Here is an 18,955-nt window from a genome sequence, read left to right as displayed (position 1 = left end):
GGGCATTTTTGTATAACAGAAAACACCCTTGTCAGTTCTGAAAGCAGTCTTGTCTTCATCCTGTGGTGCCATTTGAATTTGGTGATATCCCTTATGTGACATCTGCCCTGATCCGACCCGACCCAGGTACCCGTTTCTCTGACCCGATCTCTCTTTTATTATTTAATATTTATACTTATATTTTACTTTTAATAATAATATATATTTTCCTTCCCGCCTCTTTCTCTCTTTCTTTCCGCCGTCCCCTCCCTCTTCCTTCTCTCATTCCGCCTTCTTTTCCCTCTTGTCGCCGTCCCGCCCTTAAGCCTTGTTTCCCTCTAACTCTTTGCTTGTCCTTTGGTTCTTTCCGCCTAAGGATGTCTGCAGCTCCACGCGCCAGACTCCTTACATGGAAGCCTGCGTGAAGACATCTTGTTCCTGCGATGCGTGAAGAGAACTCTTCTCGCAGCGCGCTAAGAATGCATGTTCTTCCCGCAATGCGCTAAGAATGTATGTTCTTCCCGCGATGCGCTTAGAATTCTAGTTCTTCACGCAGCACGCTAAGGATGCGATTCTTCCCGCAGTGCGCTAAGGGTTGTTGTGCCAGCCTTCGCGCTCGCGCACTCAGCCTTCCCGCGCTTAACCCTTGTATCTTCTGTTTAAATCTAGCCGTTTGCTTTTGTGTTGTCTTATCTTTTGAGCCGTTGACCTAACCCATCTAATGTCTGAAAAGCCACTTTTGGCGCAGCATGCGCACCAACCCCATTGGTTGACAGATAAAGTGACTGACATAATCTTTTGAGATCTGCTTTTGCCATGCTTGACCAGCACCTTTATCTGATCCGCCCATGCTTTTTACTGTTCCCTGTCAGCTTTATCTTGCCCCCTGCAGCTGCCATATCTTTTGATATCTTTACTTTTCAGAACTTTTTACCGTTGATATCTTTTCTTTTACTTTTTGAGATCTTTTCCCCTTTTTCTAGGGTTTGTGTCTCCTAGGGTCTTCCTATATATAATAATAATATTTTCATAACACATCACACACAAACACTTAATCTCTCCTGTTCTCTTGCTCCTTGCTCTCTCTGCCGTCTTCCTCTCTGCCTCCGTCTTCCTCCCTGTTCTGCCCTGCTTTTCCGGTAATATATATATATTATATAAATTTACTTATTAATTATGCTAACTTATTATCAAGACTTAAAACAGATCGTTAAAACAATAATCTTAATTATAGGTTAACTTTGCTTGTTTAAGAGTTGATTCTTGCATATCTTTCACCGCATCGTTTTTCATGTGAGTTATCTCGTATCTAATCCCTTTTTGCTTTTAATGTTTTGGGATGTTCATGTGTTCATACAACTTAGAGTCTTAAACTTGTTTATGAACTTTAGTCGCGCAGTATCCCATGTGTTGAGGACGTAGACTTGGCTGTTTATTTGTATGTGTGGATCATTAACCGTATGGACGGTCTATTCCGCAGTTTTCATGGTACCATTAGATGAACACGGGAGAACTATCGTTTATGATTTTCTCTTTTGTTACACTTGCACAGTTAGTCTTGTTTGTGAGCTCAATTGTGAGCACTGGCAGTCTTGTCTCTTAGAGTTGGTCCCGATCAGATTACACCCTTGTTGAAAACCAGACATACACATGTTGCGCGCAGATTTATTGTTATCTATGTATTGTACTAAACTTGATTTCTCACCAACACGCAAGTGTTTGACGTTTATTTTAACACATGTTCAGGTTTGCAGTAGCTGTTTTGGAGCTTGTGGACACGTAGGACGTTTTTACTTTTGGACCTAGAATTAAAATGTATCAAGACAAGTTAATGTTGTTTGAATGTTATAATTTATAATATATTGATTTATGTTTGATTTATGTTTGATTTATGTTCTTTATTTTCCCCGCTGCGCGTGCGCGATAAAATGTGTATTAATAAATATTGACACCAATAGTGTCGCGAGTAATGAAGCAATATGTGGCGCCCCGATGTATAATCCGCCTTTGGTCGGGGTGTTACAGATTGGTATCAGAGCTCGTTGACTTTAGGATAGGTGGTTAGACGTAACGGCCTAGAATACCTAAGAGTCCCTTCTCGCGCATGAGAGAAATCTCATGTTTGCGCGCTTATTGTTAATTACTCGTTATTTATGAATATGCTCGCACTTGCGCAGTATATGATTTTATGTTTTATTCCGCGATATTTCGATTTTTGTGAATTTCGATTTTTATTGATTTTATTTACATATTCGTTTGTTGGGATTGAAAATCCGAAAAGTCATGGTGATACATGAATAGTTGATTTTCAATTTCCATTTACGATTATGTTCTGAGGTTGGAGACTTGAAAAGTCATGGTGATACATGAATTGTCAACCTCCAATACTCATTTTCTTGTATATTTTATATTGAAGATTGGAAAGTCATGGTGATACATGAATCGTCAATCTCCAATACTCGTTTACTCGTATATTTTAAATTGGGAATTCGGAAAGTCATGGTGATACATGAATTGTCGATTTCTGATTCGAATTTGTTACCTTTATTAAGTCTGCATTTTGGGTCATTTATTTTACTTTAACTTTTGATAGTATCTAACTCTGCGAAACCAAGCTTTGTAAGATTAAAACTTTGCGATAAAAACCAAGATATTAACTAAAATTAAAACTTTTATAGAATGCCTCCGCTATCTCGCCGATTTCAGAGAAGAGAAGCCTCGCGCATGCGTAGACAGCAACGTTCCCAGGAAATGGCCGCCGCAATAGCCCAAGCTTTGAGCCAAAACAATACCAATACTTCGAGTTATAACATTAAGTCCTTTAACGCGGGTAACCCTCCAAAGTTCACAGGTCTTGAAGGAGCCACCGTGATGCTCCAGTGGCTCGAGAAGATAGAAAACACTTTCCTCCACACCCAATGCCCCTCAGAAAGACGAACCCTATATGCTTCCAGTGTCCTGGAATCCAGAGCGCTTACATGGTGGAATGGAGTAGCTCATGCGCGTGGCGCAGAGGCTGCTTCTAGCATGACATGGGAGGAATTCAAGGAGATTCTTACGCGAGAATTCTGCCCTCCCAACGAAATTAAGCGCCTGGAGGAAGAATTCTGGAACTTGAAGCAATACAGCGGTGAAGCGCGCGAGTACGCGACGCGCTTCCACGAGCTAAGCTTACTGGTCCCTCACCTTGTTACCCCTTCACGCCGAGCAATCGAGAAATTCCTTGGGGGTCTCCCCATGGAAATTCAAGATTCTGTATGGGCCAGAAACCCAGTTACCCTCTCTGACGCCATTGAGTTGGCCGCTGTGCTCAGCGACAACCATGTCAGAGCAGGAACTCTGTTCCTGCGGGGAACTGAGAAGACCAAAACCACCAAAACTGTCCCTGAACCCGCAGAAACCAAACCAGAACCCTCAAACCGTAACAACCTCAAGCGCAGGCGCAAGGCCTATGCGCTTACCAACCCGCCCATTGTCCAGCAACCCGTTTACCAACCCCCAGTTTACGCGCCTAACCCACTGTCAACCTACCCAGCACCTCCTGTAGTCCATAACTATGCCTTAACCAATCCAGCACTCCCTGCCCCGCCTCCTAAGAAACCTTACACAGGAAACCATCCCTTTTGCCCAACCTGTAGATTTCACCACCCAACCCAAACCCCGTGTCGACTTTGTACCCGATGTGGCCGTACTGGTCACACTGCTGAAAACTGTAGAGTCCTTCCCGCAAATCCAATTGCGCCAACACCACCAGTCTACCCGCAGAACCCACAATCAATCTACCAAAACCCACGACCCAGATCGTGCTTTAACTGCGGTGATCCCAGTCATTTCCGGAACGCGTGCCCGAGACTGCAAGTGCAAATCACACAAGCGAATCCGGTGAACCAGATTTCGAACCAAGTGACGCGTGGACGAGCTTTTAACATAACCGCGCACCAAGCGCAAGCGAATAATGACGTAGTTAATGGTACATTTTTACTTAACGGATTTTATGCTTCTGTACTTTTTGATACTGGCGCCGATCGAAGCTTTATCTCTCGCGCCTTCGAGCAGAAGCTTGCGCGACCGCGCAACGATTTAAAAGAAGATTTTTCAGTTGAATTGGCTAATGGTGAAATTATTTTAATTAACTCAGTGATTAAAGATTGTACGCTTAATCTTAACGAAAACGATTTTCTGATCGACCTCATCCCTATGCCTCTTGGAAGCTTTGATGTTATTATTGGTATGGACTGGCTCTCGCATAATCGCGCCGAAGTTATTTGCGCCAAGAAATTGATTCGCATACCTCGAGAAAATGGTGATCTTCACATCTACGGCGAAAAACCCTCCAGTGGTCTTAAACTTATGTCTTGCGCCGAAGCCCAAAGACTCTTGCGGAAGAAGTGTATTGCATTTCTAGCCCATGTGGTTAAACCTGTTGAAGAGAAGAAGCTTCGCGATATCCCTGTTGTGCGTGATTTTCCTGAAGTTTTTCCTGATGATCTTCCTGGTATCCCTCCCGCTCGTGAAGTCGAGTTCCGTATTGATCTTGTCCCTGGTGCCTCCCCCGTGGCTAAATCCCCTTATCGTCTTGCACCCGCTGAGATGCAAGAATTGGCCAGCCAACTTCAAGAGTTGACTGCTAAAGGATTCATTCGCCCTAGCTCTTCGCCCTGGGGTGCTCCGGTGTTGTTCGTTAAAAAGAAAGATGGATCGTTTCGCATGTGTATAGATTACCGCGAGTTGAACAAACTCACCATTAAAAACCGGTATCCCTTACCGCGTATTGACGACCTCTTTGATCAACTCCAAGGTGCCTCTTGTTTCTCGAAGATTGATCTCCGCTCTGGCTATCACCAGTTGCGCATCCACGATGAAGATGTTCCGAAGACTGCTTTTCGAACTCGTTATGGCCATTTTGAATTCTTGGTCATGTCCTTCGGTCTAACCAACGCACCCGCCGTTTTCATGGATCTTATGAATCGGGTGTGTAGGCCTTTCTTGGATAAATTCGTGATCGTGTTTATCGATGATGTTCTGGTGTATTCTAAGACCAAGGCCGAGCATGAGCAACATCTTCGGTTAGTGTTGCAGAAGCTTCGAACCGAGCAGCTCTATGCTAAGCTTTCCAAGTGTGAATTTTGGTCTGATGAAGTACAGTTTCTTGGTCATGTTGTAAACAAGATGGGTATTCATGTCGACCCATCCAAGATTGAAGCAATCAAGAACTGGATTACGCCATCCTCTCCTTCTGAGATCCGTTCCTTTCTAGGCTTAGCTGGTTATTACCGGCGCTTTATTTCGAACTTCTCGAAGATCGCTTTGCCTTTAACAGCTCTGACGCACAAAGGTAAACCGTATATTTGGGGCTCGAAGCAAGAAGAAGCCTTTCTGACGCTCAAGCGTTTGTTGTGTAAAGCTCCTGTTCTTGCGCTACCTGAGGGTAATGATGATTTTGTCGTGTATTGCGATGCATCCAACCAAGGTCTTGGTTGTGTTCTTATGCAACGAGGCAAGGTTATCGCTTACGCATCGAGGCAACTTAAGGTTCATGAAAAGAATTATACAACTCACGATCTCGAACTTGGTGCAGTTGTTTTTGCCTTGAAGATCTGGAGACATTACCTTTATGGTACTAAGTGTATCCTTTACACTGACCATAAAAGCCTTCAGCATATCTTTGATCAAAAGGAACTTAACATGAGGCAACGCCGATGGAACGAACTCATCAGCGATTACGATTGTGAGATCCGGTATCATCCTGGTAAGGCTAATGTGGTAGCCGATGCGCTCAGCCGAAAACCCTGCCAACTTAACTGTATCTTGCCGCGCACCCAGCTTCACTTCGCGCCGATTCAAAGCAACCTTGAATCGCGTATTCGTGACGCGCAGCGCGCATCCATCAGTAATGGTAACCTTCGCGCCGAGTTAGCGTGTGGCGCGGAAGCGCATTTTGTCCCTAATCTGAGTGGAATTCTCTGCTATCTCAATCGCATCTGGATCCCCTTTGATGAGAATCTTCGCGCTGATATCCTGAGTGAAGCGCACAAATCTCGGTATTCTATTCATCCTGGCGCTGATAAGATGTACAAGGATTTGCGCATAACTTATTGGTGGCCCGGTATGAAAAAGGATATTGCTGTGTTCGTAGCTAAATGCCTGACTTGTTCTAAAGTGAAAGCTGAACACCAACGCCCATCTGGTTTGCTCGAACAACCAGAAATTCCTACGTGGAAATGGGAATGTGTAGCGATGGACTTTATTACCAAGTTACCTTTGACAGCAAGCAAACATGATAGCATTTGGGTAATAGTGGATCGATTGACTAAATCTGCTCACTTTCTGCCCATTCGTGAAAACTACCGTGTTGAGCAACTCGCGCAGCTTTATGTCAAGGAAATTGTCTGCCGCCATGGTACTCCTTTGAGCATCATATCCGATCGCGATGGCCGTTTTATATCTCGCTTTTGGAAATCTCTCCAATCTGCGCTAGGAACTCGCTTGGACATGAGTACGGCATATCATCCTCAGACTGACGGTCAGTCTGAGCGAACTATTCAAACTCTTGAGGACATGCTCCGATCTTGTGTTCTTGATTTTGGAGGTAATTGGGATTCGCACCTGCCTTTGATTGAGTTCTCTTATAATAACAGCTATCATTCCAGTATCGGTATGGCCCCATTTGAAGCACTTTACGGTCGTAAGTGCCGCTCCCCGATTTGTTGGAGCGAAGTGGGTGAAGCTCAAATCACAGGACCCGAACTTGTTCAAGAGACAACCGATAAAATCGCCAAGATCCGTGATCATCTGCTGACTGCCAGAAGCCGACAGAAGAGTTACGCAGATCGTAGGCGAAAGCCTCTCGAATTTCAAGTTGGTGATCTTGTTCTCCTCAAAGTGTCGCCCTGGAAAGGTGTTGTCCGCTTTGGGAAGAAGGGTAAGCTTGCTCCTCGTTATGTTGGTCCATTCAAGATTCTCGCGCGTGTGGGAAAAGTTGCCTACAGACTTGACCTGCCGCCCGCGCTCAGTAATGTGCATCCAACGTTCCATGTATCCAATCTCAAGAAGTGTTTAGCTGACGAGAACCTTCACATTCCACTTGATGAAGTTCAAATTGATGAATCTATGCATTTCGTTGAGAAGCCTGTTGAGATTATGGATCGCGAGGTTAAGCAAACCAAGCGCAGTCGTATCCCTATCGTGAAAGTTCGCTGGGAGTCCAAGCGCGGAGCCGAGTTTACATGGGAAAGGGAAGATCAAATGAAGATCAAGTACCCGCACCTGTTCTCTGCGCAACCTACTTCGAGATAAATTTCGGGACGAAATTTCTTAAAGTAGGGGAGACTGTGACATCTGCCCTGATCCGACCCGACCCAGGTACCCGTTTCTCTGACCCGATCTCTCTTTTATTATTTAATATTTATACTTATATTTTACTTTTAATAATAATATATATTTTCCTTCCCGCCTCTTTCTCTCTTTCTTTCCGCCGTCCCCTCCCTCTTCCTTCTCTCATTCCGCCTTCTTTTCCCTCTTGTCGCCGTCCCGCCCTTAAGCCTTGTTTCCCTCTAACTCTTTGCTTGTCCTTTGGTTCTTTCCGCCTAAGGATGTCTGCAGCTCCACGCGCCAGACTCCTTACATGGAAGCCTGCGTGAAGACATCTTGTTCCTGCGATGCGTGAAGAGAACTCTTCTCGCAGCGCGCTAAGAATGCATGTTCTTCCCGCAATGCGCTAAGAATGTATGTTCTTCCCGCGATGCGCTTAGAATTCTAGTTCTTCACGCAGCACGCTAAGGATGCGATTCTTCCCGCAGTGCGCTAAGGGTTGTTGTGCCAGCCTTCGCGCTCGCGCACTCAGCCTTCCCGCGCTTAACCCTTGTATCTTCTGTTTAAATCTAGCCGTTTGCTTTTGTGTTGTCTTATCTTTTGAGCCGTTGACCTAACCCATCTAATGTCTGAAAAGCCACTTTTGGCGCAGCATGCGCACCAACCCCATTGGTTGACAGATAAAGTGACTGACATAATCTTTTGAGATCTGCTTTTGCCATGCTTGACCAGCACCTTTATCTGATCCGCCCATGCTTTTTACTGTTCCCTGTCAGCTTTATCTTGCCCCCTGCAGCTGCCATATCTTTTGATATCTTTACTTTTCAGAACTTTTTACCGTTGATATCTTTTCTTTTACTTTTTGAGATCTTTTCCCCTTTTTCTAGGGTTTGTGTCTCCTAGGGTCTTCCTATATATAATAATAATATTTTCATAACACATCACACACAAACACTTAATCTCTCCTGTTCTCTTGCTCCTTGCTCTCTCTGCCGTCTTCCTCTCTGCCTCCGTCTTCCTCCCTGTTCTGCCCTGCTTTTCCGGTAATATATATATATTATATAAATTTACTTATTAATTATGCTAACTTATTATCAAGACTTAAAACAGATCGTTAAAACAATAATCTTAATTATAGGTTAACTTTGCTTGTTTAAGAGTTGATTCTTGCATATCTTTCACCGCATCGTTTTTCATGTGAGTTATCTCGTATCTAATCCCTTTTTGCTTTTAATGTTTTGGGATGTTCATGTGTTCATACAACTTAGAGTCTTAAACTTGTTTATGAACTTTAGTCGCGCAGTATCCCATGTGTTGAGGACGTAGACTTGGCTGTTTATTTGTATGTGTGGATCATTAACCGTATGGACGGTCTATTCCGCAGTTTTCATGGTACCATTAGATGAACACGGGAGAACTATCGTTTATGATTTTCTCTTTTGTTACACTTGCACAGTTAGTCTTGTTTGTGAGCTCAATTGTGAGCACTGGCAGTCTTGTCTCTTAGAGTTGGTCCCGATCAGATTACACCCTTGTTGAAAACCAGACATACACATGTTGCGCGCAGATTTATTGTTATCTATGTATTGTACTAAACTTGATTTCTCACCAACACGCAAGTGTTTGACGTTTATTTTAACACATGTTCAGGTTTGCAGTAGCTGTTTTGGAGCTTGTGGACACGTAGGACGTTTTTACTTTTGGACCTAGAATTAAAATGTATCAAGACAAGTTAATGTTGTTTGAATGTTATAATTTATAATATATTGATTTATGTTTGATTTATGTTTGATTTATGTTCTTTATTTTCCCCGCTGCGCGTGCGCGATAAAATGTGTATTAATAAATATTGACACCAATAGTGTCGCGAGTAATGAAGCAATATGTGGCGCCCCGATGTATAATCCGCCTTTGGTCGGGGTGTTACACCTTATAGGCATCCAGGAAACATTTGAGCTTAAACGGCACCACAGAGTCCACCTTCATGTCAATGTTTGGGAGGGGGTAACAATCTTTTGGACACGCCTTGTTGAGGTCCTTGAAATCAATGCACATTCTCCATGACCCATTGCTCTTCTTTACCATCACAGGATTGGCTACCCATGTTTGATATCGTATTGGGCGAATGATATTCGCGCGCAGTAGATCCTCTACTTGCTCATTTATGGCCTTTGTCTTCTCGTCTCCCATGACTCTTTTCTTTTGAGCAATTGGCTCCACGGACTTGAATGTGTTGAGAGAGTGCTGCGCCAGGTCTCGCGGAACCCCAGTCATATCAGAATGTTGCCACGCGAAGACTGACATATACGTTGTGAGTAATCTTTTCATTCTCACTCTTGTGTCATCTGATATTGTAGCTCCGATTGTGATTGTTTGTTCTGGGAATTTTGGGTTGAGAATCCATTCCTCTAGCGCGTTGTTTGCCACTTGAAGCTTCATTCTCCCCTCTCGAGGTATACTTATTACTGCGCATAAATGATCTCGGTACACAAATGTTACTCCTGTTGGTGTTGGGAACCCCAACGCGCCATGCGCTGGTGACGGTATGGCGTTGAATTGGGCAATCGTTCCTCTGCCCAAGATCATACTATGGCATGAAGTGGTGGGCAAGACCAGGAAGTTGACAATTTCAGCTCGCTTGTGCTTCTCATCCCCCATAGTTAGTTCGAATTGTATCTGACCTAGGGGGTGAATAATTTCGTTTGAGACACCCGAGATTGGTGCACTCACAACTTCAAGCCTTGCTTGGTCTGCTGGATCCAACTTCCTGAAACATTGCTCATACATGATGTCTGACTCACTACCGGTGTCCACCAGGACCCTTGACACCTCATAATGAGCGATGTGTGCAGTGATGACTAGAGGGCCGCTGATAGACGGGCCTCCTCTGATTATTGGAAAGATTACTTGTTGCTCGCGCCAATTCTCTTGGATTTGCGCGCTTCTCTTCCTCGATCTTTGCCCTTGCTTTCTTCCTTCAGCTACACAGATTCTTTTGAATTTTTTACTGGCTGAGGCTCCGTCTGGTTGTTCGTTCTCTGGTCTTGGATTTTTTACCAGGTGAGCTAACTTGCCTGATTTCACATCTTTTTCGATCGCATCCTTCAAATGATGGCATGCATCAGTGTTGTGCCCTGTGGATTTGTGAAACTCACAATATTTGCCACTGTTCGGTGGTCCCTTATGGAGTAATGGCCTGGGGTTTTTAAACTGGACATTCTCTGTGCTTAACACTTGCGAAGGCGTTTTGGTGATGGGAGTCCATATTCTTGGTAGAGGTCTGTTAGGCTCTCTGCCGCATTCCCTCTTGTCACATTCTCCGCGATTAAGAATGTCTTTTTGGGGTTGGGGTGAACTTTGTTGCGCTTGCTTTTCTGTAGGAGAATAATTGGTTTGTTGCAACCTGGACCATACGGAGTTTTGTTTGCGCCTCTTTTCATTGTTGCGTGGTGCTTCTGTTTGATGCCCTTTATCTCTTGCTCTGTCTTGGGCAATTTGCTTTTCATTTCGCGCGAAGACTCGTGATGCTTCCATAAGCTTAGCCCAAGTGGTTGGCATGCCTTCTCTGCTCACGAGAGCTCTGCGGAGTTGATCACTGCGCGCACCTTGTATAAAGGCCACGCGCAAGAGTTGTTCAGTGATGCCTCCAATTGCAAGAGATTCCTGATTGAAACGAGTTATGTAGTCTTCAATGGTTTCATCATTCCTGCGTACGCAGTGCATGATGTCATCGGGGTCGCGCGTGTGTCTGCGCTGCTGTACAAAGTGAGCCTGGAACTTTTCCAATAGCTCTTCGAACCCATTGATTTGTCCTGTCGGCAAGCTTTCGAACCAGACACGCGCTGCGCCCGTGAGGCAGCGAGCAAACATGTGACACCATGTTGGCATCGTCCAGCTTTCTAAGTTTCCAGTGTTATAAAAACCTTGTAAGAAATCATCTGGATCTGTTGTACCATCGTACTTGCCTAAACCACTTGGCATCTTGGTTTTGTGTTGAATGGGAGCCTTCGCAATGCGCTCAGCGAATTTTGAATGTTTTACCAAGATGGCTGGCCTATATGGTGTGGTTACGTCCACTTGCTCTTTCGCTTGTGGGTTGTATGGTGTGTATAAATCCATATCAGCTTTGGCTCCAGGTGCTATGTGCATGTGTGCGCGAAGCTGTGAACCTCCTGCATGAGTATCTCGCGTCTTCTTCATGCTGTGCACCTCTTCCTCATCACTAATATCAGCTTGTTCGGTGTGAACAGAATGACCGTCTTTCAGCGCGCGCGTCTTTTTTGTTGTTCCCTGAATGGTTTGTTTATCAAATGCGAGCCTTTGTGTTAAATCGGCTAACTTTTTGTGTTTTACCAACTCATTGTATTTGTCCATTAAACGCCGTTGTTCGTTTATGAGCCATTCTTTAGGGTCATTGGTTTCAACTTCCGGGCCCATTGGTCCTTTTTGTTTTGCACCAGTCAGATTTTGGAACGTGAGATCGTCTGGGGGAGTTTCAGTTTGACTATGAGGTGTTGTGTTGAAGGGATGGTTACTGGTGGTGCGCGCAGTGTCACGCGGCGCCCTCAGAACCTGATGTCCCTCATTAACATCCTCAAGCTTATTATCCTCCAGAACTTGATCATTGTTTCGAACACCGGAAACCATGGTGAAGAGAAAATTGATGAAATAGTAGTTTTGTTGCCGTTGTCCCACGGATGGCGCCAATGAAGAAGCGTGGATCGACTTACTTGTATACGATCAACGTTCCTCGGGTACGAGTATGCTATATCACCGATGGTTTTCCGAGATACGAGTTCTTCCACCTACAAAACGAACAGCACCGTGAGCTTACCCCTCAGAAAGGGACAGAGGGGTCCTCTTTGGGGTAACCCTCCGGTGTGAGAATCAGGTATTGTAGGAGAAGATAATCAAGATGTGAAAATGAGTAAAGGACTTAGAGTATATTTTCCTGCCTGCCTCCAACTGTGGAGGTGGTGTGGTATTTATAGTATTAGGGTTTCTAATGATTGGGCTCAGACCCAATTAGGGTCTTTTTGGCCTCCTTCTATTGCTTCGCGCCACGTGTACTTAGGACACCTGGTGCTTTTTCATTGATTATTCTCTGACCAAGGTATTTCACCTGACCCATGTGCCATCACGTGGTGGCACATGGGCTTTGCTGAGTTGTCCACCCTTCATTGGCAGCTGTCAACATCAGCACATTCTTTATTCCTTAAAAGATACCTTCTTGAAGGTTGCCTGATGAGTACAATCATGGTTGTCCTTATCCTGATTTGGATTAGACTATTGTCTCATTTGTTGTATGTCGCTTACGCGCGGCCTTTATGCGCCTATCCCGGGGATGCGCAAGGTCTTCTCTTTATTCTCACAGATGTTTCATGCGCTTGCGCGTATGTGATATGCGCCACGCGCAGATGTTTCATGCGCTTGCGCATAGGTTTTGGCTTTGTGTCTTCATGACATCCTGATTTCAAGCCTCTTGTCTATATCTTGTGGGTTGACCCGCAACGCTCGATGTTAAGGCGGGTGCATACCCCTTCACGGACCATGAGTATTACAGGTGGCGGATATTTAATGTACAAGTGACGGTGCGTAACTAACAAACAGAAACAGGAAGCGGTCGTATGTTTCCGAGGTGGTACCGAGTTTGAAGCAAAGGATGTTTATACACGTGGCAGTAGGAGAAAAGAAGGTGTGTCAGAAATAAGAAGTGGTCTGGAAGCAATGCACTTTACCCTTTGTTTTTGTTTTCCATGTTTTTACCAAACTTTGTATCCGAATGAGTTTTTTGGAGACGAGAGATGGTTCATATCTGGTTAACTTAGAAATATAATCAAGTAGGAAAACCATTGTTAATGGGAAAATCTTATTGAGTCATTTTTCAAACCTGGGATTTTGAAGATTTTAAACTTTAACCGTCATTTTCATATATTGGACCAGAATGTCAACTTTCTGTTTTCGTGAAACTAATTAAACATTAGCGTGGTCCAATAAAAATAAAGAAAATAATTAATAAAAATGCAACTTTTAACTTTCTGTTTACTTCATGTGGTTTGTTATTTTTACAGGTTTATTGACAAAGTTAATATATTTTTTTTGGTGGGTAGTTTGGGGGCGTAAATGAGTCGAGTCTAGTACAAGCTTGACTAAGCTCAAGGTCTACTTATTTTGTTTTGTTTTTTTCACGATATCTTGAACTCGGCTTGCCTTGACCTACTAGAGCTCGTTCATTTCGAGCTCTTTTTTTTTCTTCTAATCTTATATATAATAAATACTACTATATAAATATATATTTAGCACATTTAGTAAAAGTTGTATAAATAATATACTCGTCTAGGCTTGCGAGCCAGATTAAACTTGATAATTAGCGAATCTCGTACTCAAACTCGCTTACCAAACAAGTTTAAGCTTGGACATATTTGAGTTTTTTAAAAGTCGGGATTGAGTAGATGTTGAGTTGTTGTGTCATTTAAGTGGTGTTTGAATGGCGGGCATGGTGATGTACGTGATGGTTTTTGATGGTCAATATGTTAACTATTCAAGTGACAATAACTAAATATGAAATCAAGTTAATTAGACAGGATCAAAAGAATAATTGTAACCTAGAGAATTTTAAGGAATCAACTTAATATGTATTTAAAAATTTTAATAACTATGTAACATCTCACATTACTATAAAAGCAGCGTCACATCACCACTAATCTCTAGTGGTTTGGAATGCAAACTCTCCAGTCACCCACTAATTTCACTCTCCTCTTTTCTTCAAAGTACGGTCCGTTGACACTTCTCTCTATCTCTCTTCCATTTATCTCTCCTCTAGATGGGGCGCACACCGTACAAATCATTAAATCGGAATTATAGTTAGCATTTATACGTAATCAATCTTTTGAATCAAATTAAATAGTATGCATACTTAAATAGAAAAAAATTAAAAGCATCATTCCTTAATTAGAAAAGAGTAAAGTGCCAACAACATATTTCTAAAATTTTAAATGTACTTAAAAAAATGTGATAAAAAGAAGTTACAAAAATTTGTAAAACAAAAAAGAATAAGTTAGATTTTGAACTTTTCTAATAAGTTATTTTAATTTTCAACCAAGTCATGAACCATAGTTATTATAACATGTCACATGCTTGATAAAAGGGAAGAAAAACAAAGCCTATAAAGTATAAACTGTATGAATTAATCACATGCAAAAGACACCACAATACTTGTTAATAAATTTTAAGTTTAAAATTATTTGTTCTCATTTTCTATTATGTATCTTGTACATTCTTATATGAAGTAGTTTTTGTCTGATTCAAAATTGTATAATCATAGATCTTAATAGGATTTTGATTACCATGACCTCAATAGTTTTTTATTTTTACTTTTTTTTGTTATTTTTTTAACGGCTTTAATGCAACTGATTGCCGGAGAACTTTAAAAGGCTTACCACCTGCATACAACCAATCTTATATGAGGTTGAATCCTAGAAAAGCAGTTTCTCTTGTATTAGTATTTCTACCCCAAAAGATTTTCATAAACTTCTTACCATACCACATGCGTGGTTGGAACCTTTATACATCCCCATGCTAACCTTTAAATATAAATGTAATGTTTAACAAAATTAACAATTTAACAAAAAAGAAAACTGTAAAGTACACTCATTTTAATCATAAAATAAAATAAAATCAAAATCAAAATATTATTATGAATATGTGATAATCTACCTATTCTAATAAAATAAAATAAATTGAGACACTTGTTATGTTTTGGTTAATTCTCACAATTTTTCCCCTCCAAAACTAATATACCCTAATATATATAATAAACCAATAATAATTCACTTTCCTTTACACCATATTTATATAATATCTATATATTTTTATAAATATAGATATTAGCATATTATTTTACTATATATTTCAAAATACTTGGTAAATTCCAAAAATCAACAACAAATTATATTTCTCAAATGAAAATTGTTTTGGGTTTTTTGTATAAGTTAAATTTGATTTTATGGGTCAAAAGTTGGTAAATAAATTGTTTGATACAAGTTAACTACATTTAAGTCAAATTTTGTTACGGGTCAAAAATGAAAATTTTGAGTATTTTTAAAAGTTTGAGAATGCAAAATAGATTTATCGTCAAATTTGTTATGGGTTCAAAGTGTTTACTTAAAAATGTCAAAAGTATGAAAGTTAGAATTTTAAACATGATTCGGGTTTCAAGTTTATTTTTAAGGGCATTTTTTGAAATAATCAAAAGGTTCAGGATTTGGCAAATTGACTATTTTCCCCTCAACTATTAAAACTTAGAAAATATTGCGAACAATTTCGACATGCCACCCACATGCCTATCAATGCTTCTAACTTTTATCAAATTTCAAATATTTATGTCAACATTAATTTTTCCTTCAATGATGATCAGAACGTTATATGAGACGCATGTCATGCAAAACTATGCTCAAATGAAACAAAATATTCACAAAATTGAATGGGTTTACATGTTATTTTTTATGTTGTAATTATGACAAAGTCGAGAAGCCCTCTTAAACTTATCAAAATCTTTTTTATGGTGTGACTCAGAAAAATAGAGTTCTTGAAGAACATCCATTGTGACAATTTAATATCCCACTTTCTTTTGATGGTGGTAAATTGATAAATATATCAATAAAGGTAACGCGTCTTTTGTATTTAGGCTGAGTGGTTAGAACTACTATCGTATGAGAAGTCTTAATTTCGAAATTGGTTTATAACCAAAATTCTTTCAATTATACATATATGACACCGAGAATGAATTTTTCAAATAGAAATAAGCATTCTCGGGTACGATTTTGCACGGACATTTTTTTATTAAGTTCATTTAAAAAAACCATTTTGTGATATAAATAAAATCAATTTATGTACACATTGTATAGATACAAGCATAGATGTAATACATTTTTTTTTCATATACGTCATGTAATTATTTGTTTTACTTATAATTTTATAATTTGAATTATCCCGTGTGTAATACGGGCTCTAAGACTAGTAAATAAAAAAATACGAAATTTGTGAAGTGGAATGTGAAATGATACAAGTTGGCATCAAGTGGTATAATTGGAAATGCATGTAATGATTTTGATGAATTTACCCGTATTTTAGTCACTTCAGTGATATTTTTAGAAAAATTTTCGTTGGCTTTACTATAAGTTTTGAAAATTTATAATCCATAGTTTTATGATTTTATCATATAACTACGCTAGGTTAGGTACCGTGTATAACAGAAGTTAAACACATAACTTGTAAATTTATTACCATTATCGGTTATCAACGTAGATATATCTTTTCTTATAATTCGGTCTCTCGAGTTATACTCAATAGTGTTTTAAGTGAACATAATAGAAAATGAATAATGTAACCTCCTATTGGAATGCCCTAGCCTACATACATTGAAAAACTACTATATTTTTGAGTAAATATAAAAGTTCACGTTTGTTGTTCTAGCTAATTACAATATTACATGATTATTGATGATCAAATACAACAGTTTGATAAAAACATATAACAAAAAAAAACCTATTGGAATGCCCTAGCCTACATACATTGAAAAAACTACTATATTTTTGAGTAAATATAAATATAAAAGTTCACTTTTGTTGTTCTAGCTAATTACATTACATGATTATTGATGATCAAATACAAAAGTTTGATCAAAACATATAAAAAAAAAAAAAACCTAAATCCTTATTTTATAAATAGTTAGCAATTAGCATTCTTGATTCTCACATAATTACATAAACCACTTTGACCCAGACCCAAATAAAAACAAGAAATAAGCCCAAAGGAATCTAGACCTGGGACGGGTGGCAAAAAGGCCCATTTATCTAAAACATGGAATCTGGGCCATAGTTGAAACCTAAGGGGCCCAATGAGAAACAACAAACATTTGAAAGTTACAATTTGTCCTAGATTATTTACGGGACATTCGTCTTTTTTTTATATATAAATAATTGTATTTGTTTTATTTTTCACGTTTTGTAATCGGATCTTATTTATTACGTCAAGGTATTAATTATGTCACACGATTTTGTCGTTATTGTGTTTCACGCATTAACGTTTTATAGATTGTTAAAGTATCGATTATATGTACTTTTGGACCATAAACTTTAGTTGAACCAATTTCTGGACCCAGCCCAAACCACAAGGACCTTATTGCAAAATAACAAATAAAACTTTCCCTCCCTTTCTCCCTCCCCCCTGTCACCACCGACGACCCCCCCCCCCCCCCCCTCCATATTCTGCTTCATTTGACCCGCAAAATTCGGAGTTCATGAACGCTTAACCTCCACGCTAGTCGCCCAAATGGAAATAACGCGTAATTGCCAACTAATAGAATCAATTATAATCAAATTCGTTAACTTGAGCCGCAGACTAAAATTCAACTTGTTAGCCTATAAATACTCAACCAAAACGCAATTAACTTGTACCTCACACTCTCTAGCACTCTGCGAAACTAAGCCCTATCTCAATTGCATCTTTTTATCAGTTCTTGGACTCGTTGATCTCACCCTCTGGGCCGAAACCCTAACTCGTCGTTCTCATACCGTCCGTAACCATTTCAGGTAATTAGTATATGAGTTAGGGTCGGATTTTAGTGGTTATTAAAACCCCTCTGTCAATTTTAATCGATAGAGGGTAAAGGACCTTCGATTTGGGATTATATCATATTAGGGTTTATATTGAATTAGGGGTTTCTTTGATTAACTGTTTATATATAATGATTTCTGTGTCTTCTAACAAATTAGAGGCTGGCTCAGATGGCCAGTGCTTATAATATCAAACGCTTAAACCGGCCAGGGGCGCAGGTTCGATCCCCCCTGGTCCGGTTTTAGATAATATTTTTGTTTTGTTTTAATTAATATAAAAGCTATATTTACTTTAAAACCATACTTTTGTTACACACTTTTAAACGAACCAAACCCCGATAAGTTTTAAAACAAACCCGTATGAATGTATGGATATATATATATATAGGGTAAGGTTAAAATGAAAACTCACTTGAGTTGTGAAAACCCTATGTAACATCGTTTTTTTTTTGTTACATGTAATATATGTTGTAACATTTAATACAAAACATCGAAGCATAAAAAAAAAGGTTTATTTTTTAACACTTTTTTACTAATTTTTATATATGTTTTCAGGAGAGAGAAAAATTTATATTTATATTTACATTTTTTATTCACTTTAATTGTGAACCACAATATTTAAATATTAATTAAAAACATGTGGTTGAGAATGAGTTTCTAGAGTTTTTACAACTCAAGTGGGTTTTCATTTTATACTTAGCCTATAGATACATACATACATATATATATATATATATATATATATATATATATATATATATAGCCTATAAGAGGAAACCTTTTAATTACAAAAATGCCACCGTAAAAAATTTGTAAATCCTTCAGTTCGCACGTTTTGTACAATATTTTTATTTGTATTTCATCCAACCTCTTATAGAGAGAGAGAGAGAGGTTGGATGAAATACAAATAAAAATATTGTACAAAACATGCGAACTGAAGGATTTACAAATTTTTTACGGTGGCATTTTTGTAATTAAAAGGTTTCCTCTTTTAATATATATATATATAGAGAGAGAGAGAGGTTGGATGAAATACAAATAAAAATATT

The sequence above is a fragment of the Bidens hawaiensis genome, unplaced genomic scaffold (genome assembly GCF_021521415.1).
Source record: "Bidens hawaiensis isolate Kalapana, Puna unplaced genomic scaffold, B.hawaiensis_p1.1 tig00002236_1, whole genome shotgun sequence".
Taxonomy (NCBI): domain Eukaryota; kingdom Viridiplantae; phylum Streptophyta; class Magnoliopsida; order Asterales; family Asteraceae; genus Bidens; species Bidens hawaiensis.
Note: the sequence above shows the minus strand (reverse complement) of the source record.